The following is an 11302-nucleotide window of genomic DNA, read 5'->3' as shown; positions in this document are numbered from 1 at the left end:
TATACTTCCACGTCACCTAGCTCGCCGCAAGATGGCGTTCGACACAACAACAAATAATAACGCTACGCCCTTTTCAATATCCTTTCCACAAGGTAAGTATTTCTTTTTTAAATTTCAGGAGATCAGCTAGACAAAAACTGACAAAATATATGTAAGTACACAAAAAAGAATAAGTACCTACTTATTATGGTTAGAATAAAGATCAAATAAATAGCAACGTAGACCTACGGTAGATTTAGGTAAGTACTTACATTACCTGGGCAATGGTTTTATTAAGTATAATTTATATTGTAAGTACTTATATTATAGCTATTTGACCGCTTTGGCTAGCCGCTAGCTTTGGTTGGTATTCGATAAAACACGAATAAAATGACTTTTTCTAAAAATGATTCCTAGAATTGCTCGTCTAGAGATAGGTATAAGATAATTAATATGACGACCTCTGTGGCTCAGTGGTAGAACGCGTGGTCAGCGCTCGTGCCGGGGGTCGCTGGTTCTAATCCCACCGACGCACTATAAGGCCTTTCCTTTTGGTCATTATCGTGCCAAAAATCTGTAACTTTGGTGTTTTTAGGGTTCCGTACCCAAAGGGTAAAAACGGGACCCTATTACCAAGACAGCTAAGACTTCGTTGTCTGTCCGTCTGTCTGTCTCCAGGCTGTATCTCAAGAACCGCTATAGCTAGACTTCTGAAATTTTCACAAATTGTGTATACATATGTCGTAGGATTATTTGATAAATCGAAATTTCGCGAAAATTCTAGGGTTTTTTCGGAAACACGGATAATTAGATAATGGTGATAACATTTTTCAATTATCCTAAAAAAAATGGATTTTTGGGAAAACGCGAGTTGCCTAGAGTAACATTGCACATTCTTAACGCTGATTGGCTTGATTTTTGCTTACTGGCCAACTCTTATTGGTTCAAGGCTCAAGATATTGGTTACTATCTTTTCCTATGTATCTTTGAGGTAATACACCATAGAATTATAAAGGACATAACCTCAGAATTAGTTTCTGGTTCTGTTAAACTTTCAGCACTAATTTCACATGTATCAGTCATTTTGTATTTACAGACACACTTTTAGATTACTTTTCGCACTTATTTTCAAGTCGAACTGCAATTTTAAACACATTAAATATCAAAAACTGCTAGCTCGCTTACAAAAACATGAATTGACATTTAAAACGTCAAGTCTTCAACCAATCAGAGAAGATGTTGTGCGGCGCTTAAACCGCACCAATCAGTGATTGATATTTTTTCGATAATAACTAACGATTCGTTTTTTCGCGAAAACACTAACTTTTGTCAGTAGATAAGATTGAAAAATGTTATCAACATTATCTAATTATCCGTGTTTTCGCGAAAACCCTAGAATTTTCGCGAAATTAGATTTATCAAATCATCCTACGACATATAATATGTTGCCGCTATAACAACAAATAGGCACTGAAAACAAAATAAAATAGTATAAAGCCAGAGAAACTTTTATTTTTTCAAAAGTTGAAGAAAAAAAATGTTTGAAAGCCAATTTGTCACTAAAATATGCCATAAATCATGAGCTAAAAATTTCTTGTTGTTTTTGTTGTTTCTCTAACTTGAAAAAAAATAATTCTCTGACTTCAAAACTTCTAAAGTGTAATCTATCTAGCATTGATCAATTACTAATTTATTGAAGATGAAAACCTCCTCTATCTTTTTAAAACAAAAAAGAACCAGCTAAATTTTACACAAAAAAACCATTAATTAAAACATTTTTTCTTAAACTTTGGTTTTTCTATGTTTAATTCCACGAAATTTATAAAATGTTGCCTGTGTAAAGCGGGGAATTGACCACCGGGCCGCCCGCTACGGGCCGCCCGTCACGGGCAGGTCTGTCGCATGTCTGCTCGTCAATTCCTAGGTACGGGCACAGACATGCCCGTTGGCCCGAGCCCGCAGCCTGCCCGCGAGATCGCATTTTTCCCGCGCGGGCACGGGCAAAATAATGTGAACATGAATGGTCGCGACGGGCGGCCCGTTGTCATTCGCACCTTGGAGAGCGACTGGAGTGCACTTAAAATATTATTTTAAAACATATTATTGTAAACAATACAAACAGTAAAGTTAGGAATGAAGGAACAAAAACAATTTTGACATTCGTTTATTTCCATTTACTGGTCGTATCCTTGTTTGTGGAAAGTTAAAAGCAAGGATTACATGAACAACGATCTACGTAATGCTGCTAAAACAGCGAACTTATTGAAAAATCCAAAGAACTCAATGCCGATGCTGATCTATCATTTGTTACAAAGAATATCGAGTCAATTAGTCCACGACCGAGCTGCAGCAGTCTATCTATTCGACTGACTTGCCTGTTCCGTGTGTGTTCAATAGGGGCAAGCGGCAGACTTGTCCCAGACCGGACGGCACGGCCGGTAGTGAATTCCCCGCTTTAGCGTAGTCCATATGTTTAGCTATCAAATGAGACCTTTTTTATCTTCATAGGATATTTACATGAGAAGGACTGGTCAAATTAGTGTGAAAGCCCGAGAAAAACTAAAATGGCTGCCATTGTACAACCGTGAGAGAGAGAAAAAATTTGAGAGCCAATTTGTCGATAAAATATGCCATAGATCATGACATTAAAGGATCGGACACCGGTGTCGGGACACATTGTATATCTGACTTAGGAACACTGAAAACTTTTTGTTCCTTTTTGAACATGCGACCTTCTACAGGCTACAAAACACTTGTGCGTCAACACGCTCACCGACTGGGCTAAAGGTCGTAACTCGTAGATGTAACCACACTCGCACATTTTTAGGGTTCCGTACCCAAAGGGTAAAAACGGGACCCTATTATACTAAGACTTCAATGTCTGTCCGTCTGTCTGTCTGTGTGTCTCCACTCTCCAGGCTGTAACTCAAGAACCGCTATAGCTAGACTTCGGAAATTTTTACAGATTGTTTTATGTTTATAAAATTAGGGGCAATCGAACAAATTGGTCACCTGATGGAAAGGAACTACCGTTGCTCATGGACACTCACAACATCTGAACTTTTGAAGAGTAACAATGTGCTTCGGCGGCCTTTGAAAAATAAGCTTTCTTCTTGAAGGTTTGCAGGTCGTCGGTCGTAATGGTTCGGAAACACTGCTGGCGATAGTAATAAATTACTAGCTGTCCCGGAAAACGTTTCTTTGCCATATAAAGTATTTCACCCGTATTATTTTATTAAAGTGACTAAATAAGTATGTCACCATGGCAACGTCCATCGCTATCCCGTCGCACAAACAATGGTCGCCGTCAGTCTCGAGTTGTAATAATTTACTATTATTTATTCAACAAATGCACTTATCATTATAAAGAGTACCCAGTAGCCGATTCTCAAAACCACTGAATATGCATAAAAAATTTGGTTAAAATCAGTAAAGCCGTTTCGGAGGAGTACGCGGCCTAACATTGTGACACGAGAATTTAATATATGTATACATATAAGAAGATAATGTCATCCACAAAAATCCGTAAACAAATTGAAACTCAACTTATCTATTCTGTGACTCAACTTAGGTCAGTCATTCACCAGTGAATAACATAAAGTCAATACCGAAGTCGATCAAAGTGATTAAATTTAGGCACTAGCCGATAAAACCTAGGTCATCCAGCTGACCTAGATTTAGGGTCAACGGGATAACGATATTTCACAAAATTGATTACAGTTTCGCTCCAACCTAAACTGGTTTAACACACTTTATCAGGACCCAATCTAGCCATTTAGCCGCTCCAGGCAAAGATCATTTTCGCCGCCCTTTACATATACAGGAAACATATTTGTTGGGGGAAAATGGGGGGAATATTTAAGTAAAATACTCAAATATTTCCACTAGCAAACTTAAGGTAGGTTAGCTGGTAAAATTCTCAAACTTAAGTGGTGGATGGCTAGGTTGGAAGATAGGAATAAGTCAATTTCGCCGCCCCTCATTTTTGCCGCTCTGGGCAAACGCCCGGCTCGCCCCCCCTTAGATCGGGCCCTGCACTTTATACTATTAAAGTTTATAGTCTAACGGCTGCAGCACTCAGGGACATAATAATCCATACTAATATTATAAATGCGAAAGTATCTCTGTCTGTCTGTCTGTCTCGCTTTCACGCCAAAACTACTGAACCGATTGCAATGAAATTTTGTACACAGTTATTCTAGAGTCTGAGAAAGGACATAGGCTACATTTTGATGTGGGAAAATATCTTATTTCCATGAAAATATCGATGAAAATTAATTCGCTATGCGCGTGGCCAGCGCTCATCCCGGGGGTCCTGGGTTCGAGTCCCGCAGGCGGAACAAAAAGTTTTCAATGTTCCTGGGTCTTGGATGTGTATTAATTAAAACAATTTTTCAAAAATTTTAAATATATTTTATGTATAATATTATAAAAAATCCAGAAATATATCGATGCAATGAACATATTAGTTCTAATACGATTCAACAGATGGCGTTTTATATTTTACTTCATTGTAACATAGAACTAATCATACTTATTAGTTACTAGCTGTTGCCCGCGACTTCGTCCGCGTGGACTTCAGTTTATAGCGCGCGATGTCAACAAAATTGGTGTCAAAAGCTTTTATAAAAAAACCCTGGTACCCCTTAAATCAATACAGCTGTGCAGTGTGCAAACAATAAGTACTTCATTTTTGTATGTTAAACTTTATATATTATGCCAAATTTTAAAGCTTATTTAGCCCCCCAATTACACAACTTTACCCATAAACTATTTATCATTGATAGGTTTAGCCCCAATTTCACCAACGTCTGTTAGTGTTAACAGCTTGTTAAAATATCCTGTCTTCTCTTTCATTCATATGAAAAACGAAACAGCTATCGTGATACTAATTCGAGCATTAACTTTAACAGTCGTTGGTGAAATTTGGTCTTAAGGTTACGTCACTGCCTGCACAGATAAAGTACTGAGTTATTTAATACCGTAGAATAGATATAACAATCGAAAAAAATCGAGACTTAGATGTAAGATGATACCACCTCTTATAGAAAGACTTTTGAGCAAGCGTCAGCGCGATGTAGAAGACGCACGGCGCCATCTATTATGAATTTTTTGAACAAATTTACGACCCTTACAACCCTTTTTTCCAGTAAAAAAGTAGCCTATGTCCTTTCTCAGGCTTTTGACTATCAGTATACAAAATTTCATTACAATCGGTTCGGTAGTTTTGGCGTTTGGCGTGAAAGCGAGACTGACAGACAGACAGACAGACAGAGATACTTTCGCATTCATAATATTAGTACAGATTATGTGCATACTGCACAGCTGTTTTTGGGTATTTTGATTAATTAAGGGCCGCGCTACACCGGAATGGCAGCGGCGAGGCGAGCACTTTCAGCGCTGCCATTCCGGTGTAGCGCGCTGCGCGGCCCTAAGAGGGGTACCACTTACCAGGGTTTTAAAAAGTTTTTAAATTTGACACAAATTTTGTTGACACCGCGCGCTATAAACTAAAGTCCACACGGACGAAGTCGCGGGCAACAGCTAGTTATGAATAAAAACAATAATATATAATAAAGTAGGTATGATTAGTTCTGTTATAATGAAGTAAAAAATAAAGCGCCATCTGTTTTCATATATTAGAATTAAAATGTAAAAATATTTTCTGGATGGAATATAGGCCAACACAACACACTCGAACTCCTTAGAAATGCAGTAGGAGTTCTATAAGATAAGATAGATTGATTATTATTATAGCAAGTGATAATATTATTAAACATAATATTCTAACGTATTAAAAACTATAAACAAAAACATAATAACTAATAAGTATGATTAGTTCTATGTTACAACGAAGCAAAAAAGCGCCATCTGTTGAATCGTATTAGAACTAAAATGTTCATTGCATCGCGTCGATATATTTCTGGATTTTTTATAATATTATACATAAAATATATTTAAGATTTTTGAAATATTATTTTAATACACATCCAAGACCCAGGAACATTGAAAACTTTTTGTTCCGCCTGCGGGACTCGAACCCAGGACCCCCGGGATGAGCGCTGGCCACGCGCAATGCGAAGTAATTTTCATCGATATTTTCATGGAAATAAGATATTTTCCCACATCAAAATGTAGCCTATGTCCTTTCTCAGACTCTAAAATAACTGTGTACAAAATTTCATTGCAATCGGTTCAGTAGTTTTGGCGTGAAAGCGAGACAGACAGACAGACAGACAGACAGACAGACAGACAGAGATACTTTCGCATTTATAATATTAGTATAGATTATGTTTTTGTTTATAGTTTTTAATACGTTAGAATATTATGTTTAATAATATTATCACTTGGTATAATAATAATCAATCTATCTTAACTTATAGAACTCCTACTGCATTTCTAATATATGTGACAAGTTGACAGCAGAAGGCGCAAGGAGTTCGAGTGTACCGTGTTGGCCTATATTCCAACCAGAAATATTATATCAATGCAATCAATATTTTAATTCTAATATATGAAAATAGATGGCGTTTTATTTTTTACTTCATTATTGTAACAGAACTAATCATACCTACTTTATTATATTATATTGTTTTTATTCATAACTAGCTGTTGCCCGCGACTTCGTCCGCGTGGACTTTAGTTTATAGCGCGCGGTGTCAACAAAATTTGTGTCAAATTTAAAAACTTTTTAAAACCCTGGTAAGTGGTACCCCTCTTAGGTCCGCGCTCACCGGAATGGCAGCGCTGAAAGTGCTCGCCTCGTCGCTGCAATTCCGGTGTAGCGCGGCCTTTAATTAATCAAAATACCCAAAACCAGCTGTGCAGTGTGCACATAATCTATACTAATATTATAAATGCGAAAGTATCTCTGTCTGTCTGTCTGTCTGTCAGTCTCGCTTTCACGCCAAACGCCAAAACTACCGAACCAATTGTAATGAAATTTTGTATACAGATAGTCTAAATCCTGAGATTTTTTACTGGAAAAAAGGGTTGTAAGGGCGTGAAAATGCGTAAATTAGTTCAAATTAAGTTAGTTCCAAAAACTAGAACAGATGGCGCCAAGATCCGCCTAGATCGCGCTATCGCTTGCTCATAATTATGTATTTCTATAAGAGGTGGTACCATGTTGAGTTAATATTAGTAATCTGTGGTTAATATTTCGATTCTTTCAATTGTTATAGTATGTTATTAAATAACTCACGTACCAACATAGATATCAGAAATAACAGTCTACCAATAATAAATACCCATAAACTATTTAAGTTTATGGGTATTGGGCAAAGCTAAAGTTGTGTAACGCTAAATAAGCTTGGTATAAAAAAGTTTAATTTAAAAAAAAACATATTAGGTGCACACTACACGGCTGTTTTGGGTATTTTGATTTAAGGGGTACCAGGGTTTCGAAAAAGCTATTGACACCAATTTTATTGACACCGCGCGCTATAAACTGAAGTCCACGCGGACGAAGTCGCGGGCAACAGCTAGTAAGTAATATTAATGTTGGTCTCTGAGTGCGGCAGTAAGTATATTTTTATAGTGCCCAAGTGTGCGCGCAAAACACAATAGCACTCCGATTTTAAATGAAACCAGGCCAGTTAAGCAGGAGTATTTTTAATAGTGCCCAAGTGTGTGCGCAATACACAGGGCACTCTGGGTTCAATGAAACCAGGCCTGTTACGCAGGAGTAATTTTATAGTGCCCTAGTGTGTGCGCAATACATAAGAGCACTCTGGTTTCAATGAAATCAGGCCAGTTACGCAGGAGTAATTTTATGGTGCCCAAGTGTGTTCGCAATACACAAGAGCACTCTGGGTTCAATGAAACCAGGCCAGTTACGCAGGAGTAATTTTATAGTGCCCTAGTGTGTGCGCAATATATGTATTAACCAGAGTGCTCTTATGGAGCACTCTGGTTTCAATGAAACCAGACCAGTTACGCAGGAGTAATTTTATAGTGCCCAAGTGTGTGCGCAATACATAAGAGTACTCTGGTTTCAATGAAACCAGGCCAGTTACGCAGGAGTAATTTTATAGTGCCCAAGTGTGTGCGCAATACACAGGAGCACTCTGGTTTCAATGAAAACAGGCCAGTTAAGTAGGAGTAATTTTATAGTGCCCAAATGTGTGCGCAATACATAAGAGCACTCTGCGGGAAGGGAAGAAGAAGCGGGAACTCTCTGTCCTTTCCTGAGACATAACGTATCTGCATACCAAATATCATCAAAATCCATGTAGCGGTATAAGCAGAAATCATTTTATTTAACGCCTGAGAACCGTACATTTTTCCGAGATAAAAAGGATGTGAAAAGGATCCTATGGCCTTTTCCGGGACTCGAAGTCTCTCCATACCAAGTTTCATCAAAATCTGTTCAGCGGTTTAGGCGCATAATAGGAAATTTTATAACGCCCTTTCACGAGAGGCAAAGTATATGCACAGTGCACACCAATTTTCATCAAAATCGGTTCAGTGATTATGGCGCAAATAATTTTTGTTTATCATTCGGGTACCGTACCTTTTTCCCGGATGTAAAGTATCCTATGTCCTTTCCCGAGACATAACGTATCTGTATACCAAAATATATAATCGAAATCCACATAGCCGGTAGCGGTATAAGCTGAAATCATTTTTATTTAATGCCTGGGAACCGTGCATTTTTTCGGAATAAAAAGGACCTTTCCCGGGACTCAAAGTATATATAAGTAGTAATACCAAATTTCTGAAGAATCGATTCAGCAGTTTGGGCGGGACGAGGTAATTTTATAACATTTTGTTAAAATAAGCACTTAAATGATGATGGGCAAAAATGTATGGGCTCTGGTATTGGGCTCAACAGCCAACAGGAATGGATTGTATATTTTAGGAAGGTATACCAAATACCCATGTACATTAATGACCAATAGGGCGCTTGTCAAGATTCGTTGTACTTTTTGAGTAAAGCCATGTTAAAAGTGACATCAGCGCTCATACATTTCATACTGTTAACATTACGTTACATTATTGATTATAGCATGATTATTTTTAGGGTTCTGTAGTCAACAAGGAACCCTTATATTATAGTTCGGGTCTGTCCGTCCGTCCATCCGTCTGTCCGCCTGTCTGTCTGTCCGTCTATCCGCCCGTCCTGTCTGTCCGCGGTTTTTCTCAGAGACTATAGGACCTACAAAGCTGTAATTCGCAGCTGCTGTCCATGGGCGACGGAAGTTGCTTTCCATCAGGTGACCCGTTTGCTCGTTTGCCCCCTTATTTCATTTTTAAAAAAATACGACGGACGACGTAAAATAGCATCACCAGTGTCAGCGTGGTGTAGGTATGTACAAGTATGTAAGTATGGACTACATTGTAAAATTATACTACAGTGTACAGTGTACTATACTGTTTAGTTTGTTTATTAAAACCCTGACACAACACTAATTAATAGAATAATAGAAATAAATATATTATCTTTCCAACACAAACAAGACAGCGAAAGCCTTTTTCTGTCTCGACTCTCGACGTCTCTCGCTCAATAAAAATATCTACAGGCACCATTCGTGTTTGCTCAAGAAAGGCTTTGATGCTTTTTCAAAAAAACTTTTAATTAAAGGTTTCATCCACGTTTCATCCTACACAAAACTTCATAAAATCCGTTTTATTTACCCTTTGGGGATAGAATTTGATGCCGTATTTAGCGTAACTTGCTGTGCATGGAAATGGAACTATGGAACAGTAGACCGTGTAAGTATAACTGATTTATTTATAACTAGCTATTGCCCGCGACTTCGTCCGCGTTAGCACAGTAGGTCACATCCCAAGTATTATTTATTGTACAAAAATGTTCAATATACAGAATTGACTTTTCTACGATTTTATTATATATCTGATGTTCCGCGCGGCTTCGCTTGCGTAATTTAGGAAATGCACGCAACCGTACATTTTGCAGCAAAAAATAACCTATGTCCCTGTACGTGGTCTATTCTTCATGTTTGACACATTCACATGTTTGTGAAAATTGCTCCAGTAGTTCATAAGATAATAAGCAATTACATAAAATTTCCCCCGTTTTTTCCACATTTTTTTTTTCTTATTTTCTATTTCTTCGCTCTTATTAGTCTTAGCGTGATAAAATATAGCTGATAACCTTTCTCTATCAGTGGGCTATCTAACACTGTAAGAATTTTTCAAATCGGACCAGTAGTTCCTGAGATTAGCGCGTTCAAATAAGCCCTTTCAAATAATTTCCCCCCGTTTTTTCCAGATTTTCCTCTATTTCTTCGCTCCTATTATACTTAGCGTGATAAAATATGGCCTATAGCCTTTCTCAATAAATGGGCTATCCAACAGTAAAAGAATTATTCAGATCGGACCAGTAGTTCCTGAGATTAGCGCGTTCAAACAAACAAACTCTTCCCAATTATAATATTAAGTATAGAAGTATAGATTACTGTTTAACTGAGTATAAAAATTTAAAATGTTGTATAGTTACCACTTACCATCCTGAAAAAAAATTTGGTTTCGATTAAAATATGGCCATATTCAGAGGTCACTACTCACAATAATAATAATTAGATATTGTTGATTACTTTAAAGATAATTTTGAACATAGGTTCATTTTTTTACCTCTTCATTAAATTAAAGTTAAGTTATAATAATATTATCTATACTAACATTATAAAGCGGAAGAGTTTGTTAGTTTGTTCGTTTGAACGCGCTAAACTCAGGAACTACTAGTCCGATGGAGGAGCCCGAGGAAGGCTATCTATACCACGGAGCTAATTAGCTCCGTGATCTGGGGGCACGGGAGTGCCCCCGCCAAGATGAGCCAAGCGAAGCGCGCAAGGGCACTACCTACCTTTTCTCGAAACGTTTCGTCGTATTTTTTAAACCCTCGTAACTTTGGTTTGAATAATGCCAGATAGTTGAAATTTTTAAGATATAATGACATGGGTATAGTTATTAAATGCGCAAATTTTGAATATCGTAGCTATTATACTTTAGATTTTATAGGTGTCCAAAAATCCACAATTTGGTCACTGACTCACCGATCATCAAATCTAAAAAAGGCCACCGATTTTGACTAATGTGTAGAGTTTATAGATTCTCCTTGTGCGGCTGACACATTATAATATTATTATGAAATATTTTGCCGTGCTTTAGGGTAAAATTAAGGTTTTTAGATTTAGGGTTGAGTATGTAAGGTTAGAAACTTGGCTCTACATGAGATCTCACTACTTTTTGACACGACGAACTATAATATTATGTTCTCATCTTGGCAACATTTTTACATGAAAATGTTTTTGGTGGGATCTATACTTTTTGACGTTGTTCGTGGCGGCCGAAAAGG

This window comes from Aricia agestis, chromosome Z (assembly GCF_905147365.1).
Source record: "Aricia agestis chromosome Z, ilAriAges1.1, whole genome shotgun sequence".
Lineage (NCBI taxonomy): Eukaryota > Metazoa > Arthropoda > Insecta > Lepidoptera > Lycaenidae > Aricia > Aricia agestis.
This window is presented reverse-complemented; position numbering follows the sequence as displayed.